The 17529-nt window shown below is 41.0% G+C and overlaps 1 pseudogene; it reads left to right on the top strand.

The window, feature by feature from the left end:
- Positions 1–3175: 3175 nt before the first annotated feature.
- On the top strand, positions 3176–10345 carry LOC119802967 (annotated as a pseudogene).
- Positions 10346–17529: the final 7184 nt, after the last annotated feature.

Genomic DNA, 17529 nt, shown 5'->3' with positions numbered 1-17529 from the left:
TTCATAGTCATGTCTGTTATTTCTTTGAGGAGGAATATTATGTGCATATCTTTGTTTCCTAGGAGAGAGGAGATGAGAGAGGGGGAAGAGAGGACACAGTTATAGGTCAGCAGTAAGAAGGGATGACTAATACCTGGAGAGGTATGGCTGTTGTCAGCACACAGTAGACCAGAAGTGGGGTAGAAAATACAATTCTCAAACATCTTGTCTTTTGCTCTTGTGTCATTGAATGTCACCAATGGCCTCAAATACAAAAAAATAAATAAAACCTTAGAGAAAAGGACTGCTCTTAGGGGTGAGATTAGTCACTTCTGCGAGATGTCAGGGAGCAAAGAGGAAGGAAAATTTCCTCACTTGAAAGTGTTCATACACCATGAGCTTTCTAAATTTAACTGTCGTCATTTCTTCCCTCATCTCCACCAGAGTGATGCTTCTCTTGCTTGTATTTCATTCTTCTAGTGCTGCTTTTGTGGGAGGACTCACCCATTTTGATCAAAAATAAGATTCGACTGAAATTTATGCAGGGCAATATGGCTACTCAAATAGAGAACTCTAGAAGAATACCTTACCAAGAAAGTTGCTACTGATGGATTGGCAGCTGCACCTTGTCAGACACAAGAACAACAGCATTAGGATTCCACAGACCTAAAGGGGCAGCAGCAGAGTGCGATCATAGACTCTCAACCACAGCAACGTGTCAGAGCAGGGAAGACACACAGAGGAGCTAGGGGTTGTTGGTGCATTTCTCTACTCATCTCTGAATCTCCGGTTTTGGTTAATGCTTTGCCATCTGATCCAGACAGAATGCAAACTGGGATCCCTTTTAATTAAAAACTCAGATAATTCATTAATAGAGAGGTTAATGGACTTTGTCTCTCTGGAAGTCTATAAAGGTCTTGAAAGTCTCTCAAGCATGGGATCATAGGGAGATTTTTGACATCTTCTCAAAAGTAGGGGAAAGTGAAGCAGAGAACAGAGAGGAAAAAACATCATACGAGATGCAGAGAGAAAAACTCAAGGATATGGTAGCAATGTGATATCGGGAACTGCCTTTTGTACATTTACCCTGCTTTTACCCAAGGGACATCACAACAAATGTTGTTCAAGGAAGGCATGTCCACCATCACCACTTTTATGCTGACTGTAGCTGATGTCCACCACCTCCACTCTCAGCCCCATTTGAATTCTCTCTTGCTGTTTCACAAGTTTTTTAGCTAGGGGTTTTATTCAACCACACTTGTGACTGCTGTCTTGTTTATGGTGTGGGTAAGTCTCCTGTGTTTTTCCATTATTCACTTCTATAAACACAGAGTGTTGTGGTGGACACAGGTCTATCAAGGAGGTAATCATTTCCTTGTAGATGGATTAGTTAATAAAGCAACTGTGGTACAAGGATGGAAACTTGAATTCCAGCCTCCAGAATAATCCAGGCCTGGCAAGGCATGCCCATCAATCTACTGGGGATGTAGAAACCAGAGGATCCCTGGAGTTAACTGGTCTGCTGTTGAGCCTGTGAGCTCCATGTTCATTCAGAAACCCTGTCTCAAAAAGTAAGTTAGTGATCTATTGAAGAAAGCCTTGACATCTGCCTGTAACATCTACAAACACATTTGCACACACATGTGCATGCACACACATACACACAGAGAGAGAGAGAGAGAGAGAGAGAGAGAGAGAGAGAGAGAGAGAGAGAGAGAGAGAGAGAGAGAGAGAGAGAGAGAAACTGTTACTGATCAGTTTTCTGTGAAGGTCAGGTATCATCTCTTATTCTTTTATGCTACAATTTCATCCTCAGAAAACTGGGGGAAAAAGTCCTTTCTTGCATCACATACTGTAGGGTGATTCAACATGACAATATAGTTAAGTTTATAAAAAGTGAATTCATTCAGTCTACATATGAGCTTGTCCTGTTCCTCTACTAAACAGAGTCTAGTTACAACTGCCTATCCATCCCTGTTTGTATTTCAATTGCTGTACCTTCCCAGCTTCTCTTCAGTCTGCACAGAGACTTTTTGTTATCAGAGGAAGCTCTCCATCTTCTACCTTCTTCTAGAAGAGACTATGCAGATGGCTCATGTTATATTAGGTTTCTTTCTCATCGCTGCACTCCACTTAGCTGTCCTGCATTAACATATCCATTTTCCATTTCCCTTCCTGCAACAGTACTTAGACTTCACCTTCCCTTCCTTCTGGCTCCTTCCCCTGCTTAGCAATCATCTCAGAACCACATCCATCTCTAGGCTGTGCACCAAAGTGTGTCCTGCTGCTTAACTAAGCTGAGCTGGGTCCTTACCACAATGTCCTGCCCGTGATCAACATCAATGATTTGTCCACACATGAGTAATTGGACATAATTTGTCAACTCGCGGCTGTTGGCAAAAAGAGTTAGGATTGTTGACAATTTCTTTATCACTTTGCGGTACTGGTAAATAACTTTTGTCACATTTCCCTTTTTAATTCATATGTGATTCATCATCTAACGCTGTAAAGATTTGCATGTGTGCACTCATTCATGATTAAACAGTGTCAAGGTGTCACACACTCTGAGGATGAGGATATAAATACACTCCATAATCACCATCTGATACACTGAGAAATTTCTAGGCTATACGGTTTTTAAATAAAGCATATAAAATAAATTTTTACCCTTTAAAATTTAAATTTGGATGTTTTTTTCTTTTTTAATAGGAATTTTTCGTATAATCTTTTCTCATTTTGCATAGCTATCCTCATTCCAACTCCCTCCCCCTCCTCCTGCTCCACCTTTCTCTCCACCCCACCCATATCCACTCCTCAGAAAGACTAAAACTTCCCATGGGGAGTCAACAAAGTTGACTCCAACAGGTCCTAGATAGGGTAGATGGTAGCATAGGACAATCCCAGGTCCAGCTGTGGTCCTGGGTGGTAGTTAAGCTGGTCAGTCCAGACCTCTGTGAACACTCTGTCAGGTAAGGGGTGGAGCCAGCTCCCCTACACTCGTGCCTTCAGGGTCAGTTCTCACTTATGTGTGGGGAGGGATAAGGCCATCTCTTCCAAGTGTGGGGACCAGCTCTCCCATGAGGGTCACGGCCACCTCTCTTTCTACAGTATCTAGTAAAGGGCATGGCCAGTGAAGGGTAAGATTGGATAAACATGGACCTGATTTCATCAGGCATGAATCCTATAGACCTCTAAGATGACACAGCGGACAGACACCAACACAGACAGCAGCTGCGGCATGACAATGGACCCACCATATCCGTTGGTAGCATCTTGGGCCTGGGTGACATCCTGGCTCTGGGTGAAAGCACGCGCCACTCAGATCAGGACAGCTCTGGGGGTGGCACATCTCTCAGACACCAAAAGGGCTACAGGTAACAGCCCCTATCCCAGGTTTCTGTGTAACCTTTGGTGGCAACACAGACCCTGGCTGTGATGAAATTATACATAGATCCAGACATGGTCCTCAGCAGCAGCTCGGATCTGGATGTCACCATGGCCCCAAAGGATGGTGTAGGCTCCCAGATCAGCAAGCCCCCAGTGGCAGCATGGCTTTCAGACACCAGCATGGCCCCAGGAATCTGCATGGTCCTCATGATGAAAGAAACCATAGGAATCAGCAGAGACCCTGGCTGCTATAGGGCTACAAAACCAGACATGGCTCCCTGCTAGCTACCTCCCTGGCACAGATATCAACATGACACCAAATAGCAGAATGTGCCACTTTGGTCTGTATGGCCCCAGATGTGACATGGCCCTTGAGTACCAACATGGTCTCAGGTGACCGATCAGACCCCAGTAATCACACAGACCTTGGTTACAACAGGAGCCACAGACATTAACCCAGACCCTGGTTGCTGTAGGGCCAAGGACCCAAACAAGGTCTTCTGCAGGAGCTCAGGCCTGGATGTTACTATGGCACTGTATGGCAGCACAGGCCACTCAGATCAGCATGGCTATGTTGGTGGCACAGCTCCTAGACACCCACATGGCCACGGGTGGCAGCCCAGACATTGGGCATCCCCATGGCCCTCTGGTGACATGGGACATGGGAGGCGACACAGCCTCTGGCTGTGGTAGAACCATGGACCCAGACATGGCCCCTGGCAGCAGCTTTGGCCCTCATTTCACCATGGCCCTGGTTGGCAGGAAAGCCTCCCACATAAGCCTACTGGTAAACACTTTAAACTCTTCCACAGCACATGAACCATTCTGTTCCTCCTACTCTCCCATTTCTCCACCACATACGTGCTTGTCATAATGGGACCCACCAGGCTGACCTGGGGGTTGCTTGCACCCACCTGAGTTAGAGAGCATCAGATAAGCCATAGACGTCTTCCTGCCAGACCAGGTCTTGAGGACCCAGGCAGGATTCTGGGTGGTTTGCACCTACATGAGACAGACATCTTCAGAATAACTATAGATTGTTGAACACTTCATTGCAATTTCCTTTATCCTTCTTAAGACTGCTTTATGACCTAAAATATGATATAGAAAAATTTCTAAGCTAGGCGGCGGTGGCGCATGCCTTTAATCCCAGCACTTGGGAGGCAGAGGCAGGCGGATCTCTGAGTTCGAGGCCAGCCTGGTCTACAAGAGCTAGTTCCAGGACAGGCTCTAGAAACTACAGGGAAACCCTGTCTCAAAAAACCAAAAAAAAAAAAAAAAGAAAAATTTCTATGGATTTCTATGGGTTGCTGACAAAGATATGTATTCCATGGTTTTTGGGTGAACTGTTATGGACTATGTCTTACTTAGGGTTTTATTGATGTGAAGAGACACCAACCATGGCAATTCTTATATAGGAAAATATTTAATGGGGGCTGGCTTACAGACTCAAAGGTTTAGTCCTTATCATCATGGCAGAAATAATGGCAGCATGCAGGCAGACATAGCGCTAGAGAAGGTACTGAGAGTTCTACATCCAGATCTACAAGCAGCACGAGGAAACTGAGACACACTTTCTCCAGCAAGGCCACACCTACTCCAACGAGGCCACATCTCCTAATAGTGCCACTTCCTATGAACCTATGGGGCCATTTTATTCAAACCACCATATTCCATCTTCCGGCACCATAGGTTTATAGCTTTTTTTAGAAGTTACACAATTCTCTTTTATTTTTTATTTTTAAGCAATATTTTTTATTTTTACATACGAGTCTCTGTTCCCTGTACACCTGATTCCCCACCTTATCTCCACTCCATCAATCATTCACTCCTCAGAGAGGGTAAAGCCTCCCATGGAGAGTCAACAAAGTCTGTCACATCACACTGAGGCAGGACTAAGACCCTCACCCCTGTATCTAGACTGAGTAAGATATCCCATAGGGAATGGGCTCAAAAAAGTCAGTTTATGCATTAGGAATAAATCCTGATCCCACTACCCACTGGGCCCCACAAACTGCCCCAGCCATACAACTGTCACCCACATTCAGAGGGCCTTGTTTGGTCCTATTCAGGATCCCCAGCTGTCAGTCCAGAGTCAGTGAGTTCTCACTAGCTTTGATCAGCTGTTTCTGTGAGTTTCCCCATCATGGTCTTGACCCTTTGCTCATATTATCCACTCCTCCCCTCTCTTCAGTTGGACTCTGGGAGCTCAGCCCAGAGCTTAGCTGTGGATCTCTAAATCTGCTTCCATAAGTTATTGGATGAAGGTTCTATGATGACAATTAAGGTAGTCATCAATTTGATTACAGAAGAAGGCTGGTTCAGGCATCCTCTCCACTATTGCTTAGAGTCTTAGCTGCTGTCATATTTATGGATTCCTTGTGAAAGAAATTGAAGAAGATATCAGAAAATGGAAGATCTCCCATGCTCTTGGATAAGAGCGATCAACATAGTAAAAATGACAATCTTACTAAAAGCAATCTACAGATTCAATGTAATCACCATCAAAATTCCAGCACAATTCTTCACAGACATTGAAAGGACAATACCCAAGTTCATATGGAAAAGAACTAGTGTGGCCAAAACAATAATGTACAATAAAGGAACTTCCAGAGGCATCAAGCTCTACACTAGAGCTATAGTAATAAAAAGAGTTTTATATTGGCATAAAAACTGGAACATAGATCAATGGAATCAGATTGAAGGCCCTGAATATAATCCACACACCTATGAACACCTGACTTTTTTCAAAGAAGCTAAAATTATGCAATGTACGGAAAGAAAGAAATCTTAAACAAGTTATCTTTATCATAATGCAAAGTGCATTTATTACAACTTCAGAAGTCCCCATAGTCTATAACCGTCTCAAACTTGTTCTGAAGTGCAAAGCCTTTTCTAAGATTCATGAAAATCTTTTAACTAAAATTCCTGTAAATCAAAATGAAAGTGGAGATTTCATACTTCCAACAGAAAATGGTACATGATAAGCATTACCATTCCAAAACAGGAGAAAAGGAGCATAGTAAGGAAATACCGGGCCAAATCAAGGTGAAAAAAAAGCTGGAAACTCTGAAAATTCATCTCCTTGTTCAATGTCAAAACACTCTTCAGGTCTCCAATTCTGTTCAGCTTGTTGACTACAACATACTTCTTTTTCTTGGGCTAGTTCAAACTGCCCATTAGCAGCTTTCCTGGCAGGTATCCCACAACTCTGGCATCTCCAACATCTTGGGATCTCCAAAGCAATCCAGGCTCCACATTCACAGCTTCACACAATGGTCTCTCTTGGCCTCCATTCAGGAACATCCCTGACACATGCCTGGCCTTAGATACTCTCTGATTTTGCAAAGAGAGATTCTATAACCTTTCTCCTATCTTTGAAGCTAAAACGGAAACCACAAGGCCAAAGCTACCAAGTTCTACTGCTTGCTAAGGCTATAACATGAACCCCTCATTCAATTATAACTTCACTAGTTTTCTGACTTTTATAGTTTCTTTCACTGCCTAATCTTGGCTACCATAATCTCAATCTGTAGACCAGGCTGACCTTGAACTACCTATCTCTGTCTCCTGAATGCTGAGATGAAGGGCATAGACCACCATGTTTGGATCTAAGTAGTTCTTTAATTCTTCTTCACAAGTTGGAAACTTAGCTGAGGTTACCATTCCCATTATTTCTTTTAATATCAGTCTTTAATTTGTTTATATCCTTGAACACAGGACTTAGCTCCATTCCACTTCCTGGTGCCCTTTTCTCCTCAAATTGTACATTTTGAAGGTTTTCTTACTCAGCTTGCTTCTTTTCATTCTAGCACTTCATAAGTGTGAATCAAATAACCACAGGACAAGTTGATACAAGGCTGTTTGATACAATGCAATTAATGAAAAACTCTTCAATTTAGACTCGGTCAATTTTTTTGGACACGTGAAGAAATTATCCATATTCTTTACCACAAAACCACAAGAATAATTTCTAGGCCACATACTAACATTCTTCTCCTCTCAAACCTCTTGAGCCAAACCCCCACAGTTCAAGTCTCCCTCAGCCACCACTGTCTTCCATTGACTAGAAAAACACTGGCTAGCAAAACCAGTCACAATGAGAGCTGAAGCTGAAATGATCCCTTTTTGCTTCCTGGTTCCATTTCATGAAGCCAAAATGCCCATTGGTGAGCACTTGTACCCACAACTGTCCATGCTACTATCATCAACAAACTTGATTTTGGGGGGCTGGCTGCTTACCTAGTGCCAGTCTGCCTGTTTTAAGTTGTTGATTGTAGGAGGGAGAGCCACTTGTTGATCCCTGGCCACTAAGCTCTGAAATAATCACACAGAAACTGTATTAATTAAATCACTGCTTGGCCCATTAGCTCTAGCTTCTTATTGGCTAACTCTTACATCTTAATTTAACTCATCTCCATTATTCTGTGTATCACCCACAAGGTCGTGGCCTATCAGCAAAGTTTCAGCATGTATATCTCTGGCAGAGACTCCATGGCTTCTCTCTGACTCGACCTCCTTCCTTCCAGCATCCAGTTTAGTTTTCCCCACCTACCTAAGTTTCTGTCCTATTAACAGGCCCAATGCAGCTTTCTTTATTAACCAATGCTATTCACAGCAAACAGAGCGGATTGCCAAATTAGAAAATGCCTCAGATGGTCCCCCAAATGAAAAATGTATGTCCTCATGGGGTGATCAAGGCTTCAAGAATGTACGGTACAATCTTGGTGAAGACAATTGAGTTTGCTGGGTGATTTTCTTTCAAAGACCAAGTGTGAGGTTAGCTTTTATGTCTTCTGGATGCTTTCCCTGATCCTGGATCTCTGTCTCAACACTCTCAGATGTTTTCTCCTTCATGAAGGCCTGTCTAAAAACAGAAGATATCCAGAAGGATCCTGTGATGCAAAGCTGCCTATGTATATACTGTTCAGGCTAAGCTACTGAAAGCCCAGGAACAGGCCTCTTTCTGCAGCCCTGGCCAGTGTGGAAAAGAAAAGCTGTCCTTTCTTCAAATATCTGTGTGGCTTTAGGGGTGAGAAATAGAAGCCTATTAAGGATGCCTGTATGGGCTAGTGGAGTGGAAAGAAAGCTCTATGTAGATGCTACCTGTCAAACTATGCTGCTCTCTTTTCCAGAGCATGTGTGTGCATGTATAGACCTCAAAGCTCTTCTCAGGGGTTGGGACCCTCTTGCAAAATGGAGGTGCTCTCTATTTTTCTGCAGCACACTCCACACTTTTCATGTCAGAGACCTGTGCCTTTGCATAAAATACAAGTAACGGCCAGAATATTTACTACAAATTTTCAACAAACCCTTGAAACTGGGGTTCATTTGCTCATTTTGTCATAGTTCTTGGACTTTCCACTGTAAACCTATAGATACACGATGATGGTGACATAATTACAAACAGACGAGTGCCTGATTGTCCTTAAGGCTTCTCTGCCTTCTAGTTTTCATATTATAAAATGAAGGCTTAGCCCTTCTAGAATAAGAAGTGTGACTGTGTTTACACATAGATCTTCATAAGAAGTCCCATTGCCTTCATTATCCATTTTTCCCATTTAATAGACCCCTTACAGAGACTGAGTGCAGCTATGGCTTGTGCCAGGATCTTCCATATTCCTACACATGAGAAGGAACCTCAGCCCTGGAACAGGAAGAAAGTTAGTTTTGAAATTCTGTCTCTTCCAAACACAGCATAAGATGCTTAGCAACTGTACTGGTACCATCAACTACCCCGATATCACTAGGGGCATTGGTCTGCAGATAGACTGAATAGTACAAACTGGGTTAAAAGAAGTTTCTAGAATTTGGGAGTTTTGATAAATTGCTTGCATCTCTGCAAACCTGTTTCCCCTTCATTATTAACCTGTGGCAGTTACTCTGCCATAGCCAGGTGGTCTTGACAGAAGGAATCATGCATTCATATCTCAATTTACTTTGCAGGAACGCTAGTGGAAAAATTCCCAAGCATGGGATCCAACCACCCCAGCCTGGAGCACTGACAAACACAACAATGAATGAAACTTACTACACTAGAAACTTACCCTGTATTGACTCCATCCCCATTATTCTGAATATTCCTTAAAGCTTGGCATTGCCATGGTTGGGCTGGCAGGAAAATGCCATAGTTGCTATGGCTTCTGAGCTTCCACATACAAAGGAATGCCATCTCTGTCTATGTTCTCAGCCTGGCTGGGGCCTGACTTCTGTCTCCTCAGTTTTCTGACTGTGTATTCTCTGGAAAATATCCTTTTTTATTTCCATGCCATCTACTTCGTTATTCCTATCTATCTTGTCAGTGTATTCATCTTTGCTACCTTGCAGGTATGTGTATGGTTGCAGCCATCAGTGCTGAGCCGCTGCCTGTCTGTTTTGTGGCCCATCTGGTATCGCTGCAAACGACCAAGACACTTATCCAGCTGTCATATGTGCCCTGCTCTGGGCCTTCTCTCTACTGTTTACTCTCCTGTTAGGGTATGATGCGGCTTTACTAGGTATTCGCTATTACAACTATTCTTTCTGTAGGAGTTATAATTTTATCCACTGCTGCATTTGTGATAGTATTATCTGTGGTTCTTTGTGTATCCAGCTTGGCCCTGTTGGTCAGGGTCTTCTGTGGCTCACAAAGAATTCCTGTGACCAGGTTGTGTGTGACCATTACCATCACGGTGCTGGTCTTCTTATTCTTTGGTCTGCCCTTTGGTATCTATTTGTTCCTCTTAAATTGGATTGAGGAGTTGGATAAAGTTTTTCCTTGCCTGTTATTGAAATGACAACTTGCTATCCTGTGTTAACAGCTGTGCCAACCCCATCATTTACTTCCTTGTTGGCTCCGTTAGGCACCGCAGGTTCAAGAGGCAGACTCTGAAGTCACTACTGCAGAGAGCCATGCAGGACACTCCCTGAGGAAGAAAGTGAAGAAAGGGATTCTTCAAGAAATCCTGGAGAACAGGAAACAGTCTGGTGTAGTAGTTGAGTGAGTCCTTGATCACACAGAGTTGTTTTGAGAATCAACATGGACTTTATTTAGATGGGCCACTTTCAAATCTTTTTCAATTGGTTGAGAAAACAGACATTCTGAAGAAATAGGGTAAAATCCAGCTTGTTAAACAGAAAGTGACTACAACATCCTAAAACTTCCTTATGTGGGCTCACTGCATCTGCTTGTGATATAATTTTGTAACCAAATGGCTTGAGGCCAGAACAGGCTCCCACTGTAAACAAACCCTTCCCTCCAAAGAAGGTCCAGAGCAGTGCAGGGAAGGCGGGATTTCTTTGGTCATTGAAACTTGATAAATATTAAATGAATATTATATTCTATAGAAATGTCCCTATTTTCACAAGTTGCTTTCTAAATGTTAAGAGAAATTAATTGAAATTCCCACAATCCCAGTTTCCTTCATGAATATTGAAGCTTGGTATGACTTAATTGCTTCCTTCCCTTGGCAATTTGTATAGTGTTTTCTGGAACCATGGAAGTCTTACCACAGGAAAGAAATTACATCAAGCTCAGATCATGTAAGTCCTTTGTCCTAAATGTGAAGTGTGTTCAACAATAGGGGTGTACCCTCATCCACTAAGAAACCGACCATTGATTACATATATAATCCATATTGTCTGGGAGTCACAAGGACTACACTGACCATTCGGGTGGTGGTGGCACACGCCTTTTAATTCCAGCATTCGGGAGGCAGAGGCAGGCAGAACTCTGAGTTCGAGGCCAGGGCTGGTCTACAAGAGTTAGTTCAGGACAGGCTCTAGAAACTACAGGGAAACCCTATCTCGAAAAAAAAAAAAAAAAAAAACAAAACAAAAACAAAAATGAAAAGGCAGCTTCTCATGCCAGGAACTGGTTCTGTGGAAGATTATTGTTAGGATAAGTTGCTTAACTTCCTTTAGATATGTGTGTGTGTGTGTGGTGTGTGTGTGTGTGTGTACATGCAAATATTGTATACATGTAAATACGTGCAACAGATATATATGTAATCATGTATTTGTATAATTTCAAGGAAATATAAATATTACAAACCCTTAAGTCCTTAAAAAGCAACCTTCCTATTATTGTCCCCGTCCCTCCTCTTCCTTCTGTATTGACCTTCCACCCTCCACCCCAGTCCAGATTCCCTCCCCATTTTTCCATTTCCCACTTATATCATCTCTATCCTGCTATTCCCTCCCAAGATCCCCCAACATGTGGTCTCTTTATGCATTTCTGGCTTGTTGTATATGAACATCTGAGAATTTGGAGCTAGGAACTACAATAGAGAGACTGTATAGCATTTGTCCATATGGACAGGACTCCATTTGCTAAGGATTGAGGCAAGCAATTGATGAGTGGGTCTTCATAAAACTAAACCTTCTGCACAGCTAAAGAAACATCAGTCGAATAAAAGAGGAAACCACAAAATGGGAGAGAACCTTTGTCTGTTATACACCAGAGAAAGGGTTAATATTCAGAATACATAAAGAATTTTTTTAAAATTAAGTGTAAAAAAAACCAAATTACCATTTGAAAACTGCTCTGGGACCTATGTAGAGAGTTCTCAAGAGAATAAATAAAAATTGCTAATAAATCTTGACAAGGCCTTTTCATCCTAAGCAATGAAAAAAATGCAAACTAAAACAACTTTGACATTTCATGTCATGCCAAGCAGCTTGCTTAAAATCAATTTAAAATCTGAAACCAATGTTGTCTAGGTTGGGGAGAATTCAAACTCCTCACTCATTTTGGAAGGAATGTTGAACTGGTTGTTAGCTGCCTCTGGAAAACAGTATGGAGAATCTTCAAAAGACGAAAACTGTATCTACCATATGACCCAGATATACTACTCATTAACATAGGACCAAATAACTAAACATCCTAATCCACAGAGACCTGTTCACCAGTGTTCCACTGATACCGTATTCACATAGCCAGGAAATGGAAACAAGCCAAATGTCTTCCACGGGATGAATGGATAATGAAAATGTGGGTACATATACACAATGGAATAGCGACTCAACTGTAAACAAAGAAAAATCATGATATTTGTCATAAAGGGCTGAACCTAGAAAATATTATCTTGAGTGATTGTAACATTTCTTGTGAAATAATACTTCAATCTTAAATGTGCTGTGTTTGACACTTTAAAGTATAATTAAGAAAAAGTACTATGTACACATCAAACAAATGCATATTTCAATAAATTGACTTTGATAAATGTAACTACTTGACACCCAAAACCAATCAAGATACAAAATACTTTCTTGCCTCGTGAGTTCCCACATTTTCCTCCAATCATACCTGTTGGAGGTCATTACTATACATATTTCCAATTTAATGTAAAATTAAGATGCCAACTGAATATATATATATATGTATACATTATAAATATATATATATATGATATGGAATTTTCCCCTGTGGGCTATAAATATGTTTTAATGTCATTGGTTAATAAGAAGCTGCTCTTAGTCAATAGATTAGTAGCGTATAGCCAGGCAGTAGCTGCTGAAAGAGATAAATGCCCTCGAACTGTGCCTGTAAACACAAGCCTCGTGGTAAATATAAAATAATAGAAATGGGATAATTTAAGATATAAGAGCTATCTATGAAATACTCCTAAACTACTGTCCAAGCAGTGTTGAAGTTAATATAGCTTCTGTGTTACTGTTTTGGGGTCTAGGTGGCAGGGAATGGAATAAGCAGCCTCTGCCTACATATGTGTGTATGTATATATGTATGTAGGTATGTATGTATATGTATATATGTGTGGTATATATGCATATATGGGTATGTATACATATAATGTAAACTTCTTTTTCTCCAAAAGACGCTTAGAAAAAAAAAATTCTTGAATGCAGTGCACTCTAACTATATAGAGATCTTGGGTTGTAAATTATCTTATTTCATCTTGTGTATTTCTTACTTCATATTTTTGTGTTTTCCCACTTTCTATTACAACACAGGCTGTAGTAAACCATCATCATACCATGCAGTCTGTCTCTACATATGGACAGAGTATCAAAAATCTTCATAGGCTTATGCTTTAAATGGTTGTTCTCCAGCTAGCCGTTCTATTTAAGAGGTTATAAAATCATTAGAGCCTAACTATTGAACATCGCTCCATCCATACTGTAGCCATGGACAAGAACTCCTCACTGTTAACAGTTGAGGAGTAACATGCTATGTGTGACTGGCACAATTTCACAAATCTATTTATCTGTTATTTGCATGTCTGTGTCTCCATTGTACTGAATACGGAAACTAATGCCCAATAAACATACAACTCTTTTTACTAGTGGCAAAGAGGACTTCATCCACTATTTTGTTTTGATCTAATATGTCTTTTTTTTCAAAAATGGGTTCTGGTAACAGCAACAACTTCAGGGTGTTTTGTTTCCTTTTGTTAAAATGGACTACTACAAGTCACTCTGTTTCAATTAGCATGTGATACAAAGAGATGACATATTATTCTGGTCTACAGTTTGAGGGCTTCATACATGATATAATGGACCCTATGCATATATATAGACTGTAATGAAGGTTGGAGATGTATGGAAGAGGAGGAAAAGCTCACATTATGGAAGACAGAAAACAAATTTGACAGGAAAAACGCCAGGAATATATCGAAGTACACTTTTTCAGAGTCTACCATTGAGAGAAGTCATGACAAAAACTCAAGCAGGAACTAAGAAACTATTCAGGAGCCACTACTTGGTTTCAGAGGCAAATTTTAGATAACATTTTTATAAAATTCCAGGGACACAAGACGAGGGAAAGGCAATGCCCAAAAGTCGCTGAGTCTCCTACTTAATTACAATTAAGACAATCCCTCTGAGACAAGTCCATGAGGCAAATTAATAAAGAATCAATTGGGACTTCTCAGGGATTCTATTCTTTAACAAGATGCTAGTTTGATGGCTAGGACATTTTGTCATTTCTCAACTCAAAACACATATAACATAAAAATTTCACTTCAAGCGTTGATTTTTCAATTCCTTGTCCCTGGGCTCTACTTTTAATATTACCACATAAAACACACACAAAACTTTAAAGTCTCACATTCTTTAATTTTTAACAATTAAAAATGCCAGAACTTTTTAAAAAACAAATGTCTCCATCTGAGAGAGCAGCCCACAAGCCCTGAGAAGGCTAGATAACAAGGAGAATCTTAAGAAAGACATGCATGAAAGCCCACAGGGAAAGTAAAAGAGAAAAAAATCACCTGAAAATTAATAATGGAAGAGGAATGGAGGGAGGGGAAAGAGGAAGAAAGGAAAGGAAGGGATATGAAGGAACAGGAAGGAAACGAATATTTAAGTTGGGGGAGAGATGGAGAATGAGAACAAGGAAAGAGATCTATTGATAGAGGGAGTCATTATGAGGTTAGGGAGAAAACTGAGCTAGGGAAATTCCCAGGAATCCACACGATGACACCAGCTAAGACTCCAAGCAATAGTGGAGAAGGTACTGAACTGACCTTCTCCTGTAAGCAGATTAATGACTAGCTGTTGTAGGAGGCTGCTTATTTGTTCACAGCTGCTCAAAACTCGAAATAACCACACAGAAATTGTATTAATTAAATCACCTTGCTAGGCCCATTAGCTCTAGCTCTTATTGGCTAACTCTTACTCTTGTTTTAACCCATTTCTCTTAATCTGTGTATTATATGGCTGTGGATTGGCCAGATAAAGTTCCAGCATTTGTCTCCCGTGGGGCTTACATGGCTTCTCACTTACTCCTGCCTTCTTCTCCCAGCATTCAGTTAGTGTTCCTTGCTTAGCTCTGTGGGAAATTGACCTTAATCCACAAGGATGACACCAACTAAGACTCCAAGCAATAGAGGAGAAGGTACCTGAACTAGCCCTCCTTGTAATCAGACTGATGACCACCCTAATTATTATCATAGAACCTACACCCAACACCTGATGGAAGCACTGGCAGAGCTTCTGGAGTCTAGTCAAAGAGAGAGAGTAGGGATTATATGAAGAAAGGTATGTCAAGATATGATAGGGAAATACACAGAGACAGTGACACAAGCTAGTGGGACCTCACTAACTCTGGACTGACAGCTAGGGAACCTGCATAAAACCAAACTAGGTCCTCTGAATGTGGGTGTCAGTTCTGTGACTTGGGTAGTCTGGGAGCCACTATCAGTGAGAACAGGGGGTATTCATAGTGTATGAAGTGGTTTTTTGAAGCTCATTCCCTATGGAGACATAGCTTGCTCAGCCTAGATGCAGCCTCAAATTGATATACCAGACTTTCTTGACTCCAAGTGTGAGGCCTTACCCTTTCTGAGAGTAGATGAGGGAGAAGGTAGAGGAGCAGGAGGAGGGGAGGGAAGAAGTACTGTGGCTGGTATGTAAAAATTAAAAAAATCTTTTAAATTAGGAAAATAATCAGAAGTCTTTTAACTGAGTCCTTATAAAATAATGAAGAAACAATATATGTCTTATTCTAAATGAAAAGAATTGAAAAGAACAAAATACAAAAAAAATAGGGAAGGATAAATACCAACTCACTCACTGTGTAGTTTCTAAGCTCCAAAAGTTTGTGCAGGAGTTCATTCTCTAGCTCTTCCATTGACAGCATACACAGCTTGTCTCCATACACTCTGCCATTTACAGAAAACACAGTTCATTACATATGCTTGGCAGGGGATTCCAAACCACACCTGCCTCGGTCCCTGGAAAACTATCCAGTGGCACTGTCATTTCTGATATTCAGGGGAGTATAATGGAAGAGGGGTATCTTCATTAGGGTTTCTACTGCTGTGAATAGACACCATGACTGTGGCAAATCTTATAAAACAAAATATTTAATTGAGGCTGCTTACAGTTCAGAGCTTTAGTCTAATATCAGCATGTAGGGATTGGCATTCAGGGAGACATGAGGCTGGGAAGGAGATGGAGAGCTCTACATCTTGACCTACAGGCAACAGGAAGTGAACTGTGTATCCAACACTGGTAGAGCTTGAACATATAAGATCTCAAAGCCCACCTCCACAGTGCACATTTCCTCACCAAGACTACACCTACTCTAACAAGCTATTATACCTAATCATATTGACACTCTATAGGCCAAGTATTCAAACACATGTGTCTATGAGTGCCATACCTATTCGAACCACCAAAAGGGGGGAACAAAAAAATCTATAATATTAAGAAATTGCTATGACACGTCTTTTCCGAGAAGAAAACAGTTCTGATGTGTTAGGCTACTTGTGTGCTTCCTGGCTGCTCAGCCCACAAAATAATCACAACTGAAATCATATTATTTGTAACACTACTTGGCCAATAGCTTAAGCATATTTCTGACTAACTCATATCTTAAATTAACCCATGATCCATTAATCTGTGTTTCACCAAGAGGCTGTGGCTTACTGGGTAAAACTTTGGTGTCTATCTCCAGCATGGCTACATGGCTTTTCCCTGACTCCAACTCTTTTTCCCCAGCATTCAACATTCAATTATTTATTTTTCCCCACCTAGTTCTACTCTATCCTATCACAGGCAAAGGCAAATTCCTTATTAACCAATGGTATTCACCAGCATACAGAGGGGAATCCCACATCATCTCCCCTTTTCTGTTGAAATAAAATAAAGGTTTTAACTTAACATAGTAAAATTACATAATAACAAAAAGGCTATCAAGCAAGAATTACAGTTACAATTTATATCTGCTTACCTTTATCATAACTAAGAAAAACTATAATTATAACTATCTATTCTTCAAGTCCCTCATAGACCCCAGAAGGATTATAACAATTACATAAGTAAACAGGAAGTGCATTGTAAGCAAACTTCCAAAACTATAGAATTGACAGAAACCTCTCTTCTCTTTGGACAGTTAACTAAAGTTCTTCTGTATCCTTAGAGCATCCATCTTCAGCCAACAAGTCTATAGTTATCCATCAGACTTCTCCACAAAGCAGGAAATTTCAACAAAGTAGTTCAGCCTTTATGCTAGCAGTTTGAGGTCACTTTCCTCTGAGTCTGGCAGAATGCCTGGCAAACTTGTTTATGAAGCAGGAACACCAAAGAATCATCTCACCTTTAGGCAAGTTCAGCAGTCATCTCTCTGTGGGTCCTGCATGTCCAGCTCACATAGCATAACATCAAGTAGTCCAGGCAAAAGCAATTTCTTGAACAAATGGCCAACAAACTCCATAAGGA

Source organism: Arvicola amphibius, chromosome 12 (assembly GCF_903992535.2).
Source record: "Arvicola amphibius chromosome 12, mArvAmp1.2, whole genome shotgun sequence".
In the NCBI taxonomy this organism is placed as follows: domain Eukaryota; kingdom Metazoa; phylum Chordata; class Mammalia; order Rodentia; family Cricetidae; genus Arvicola; species Arvicola amphibius.
Note: the sequence above shows the minus strand (reverse complement) of the source record. Positions and strands in the feature narration are given on the sequence as shown.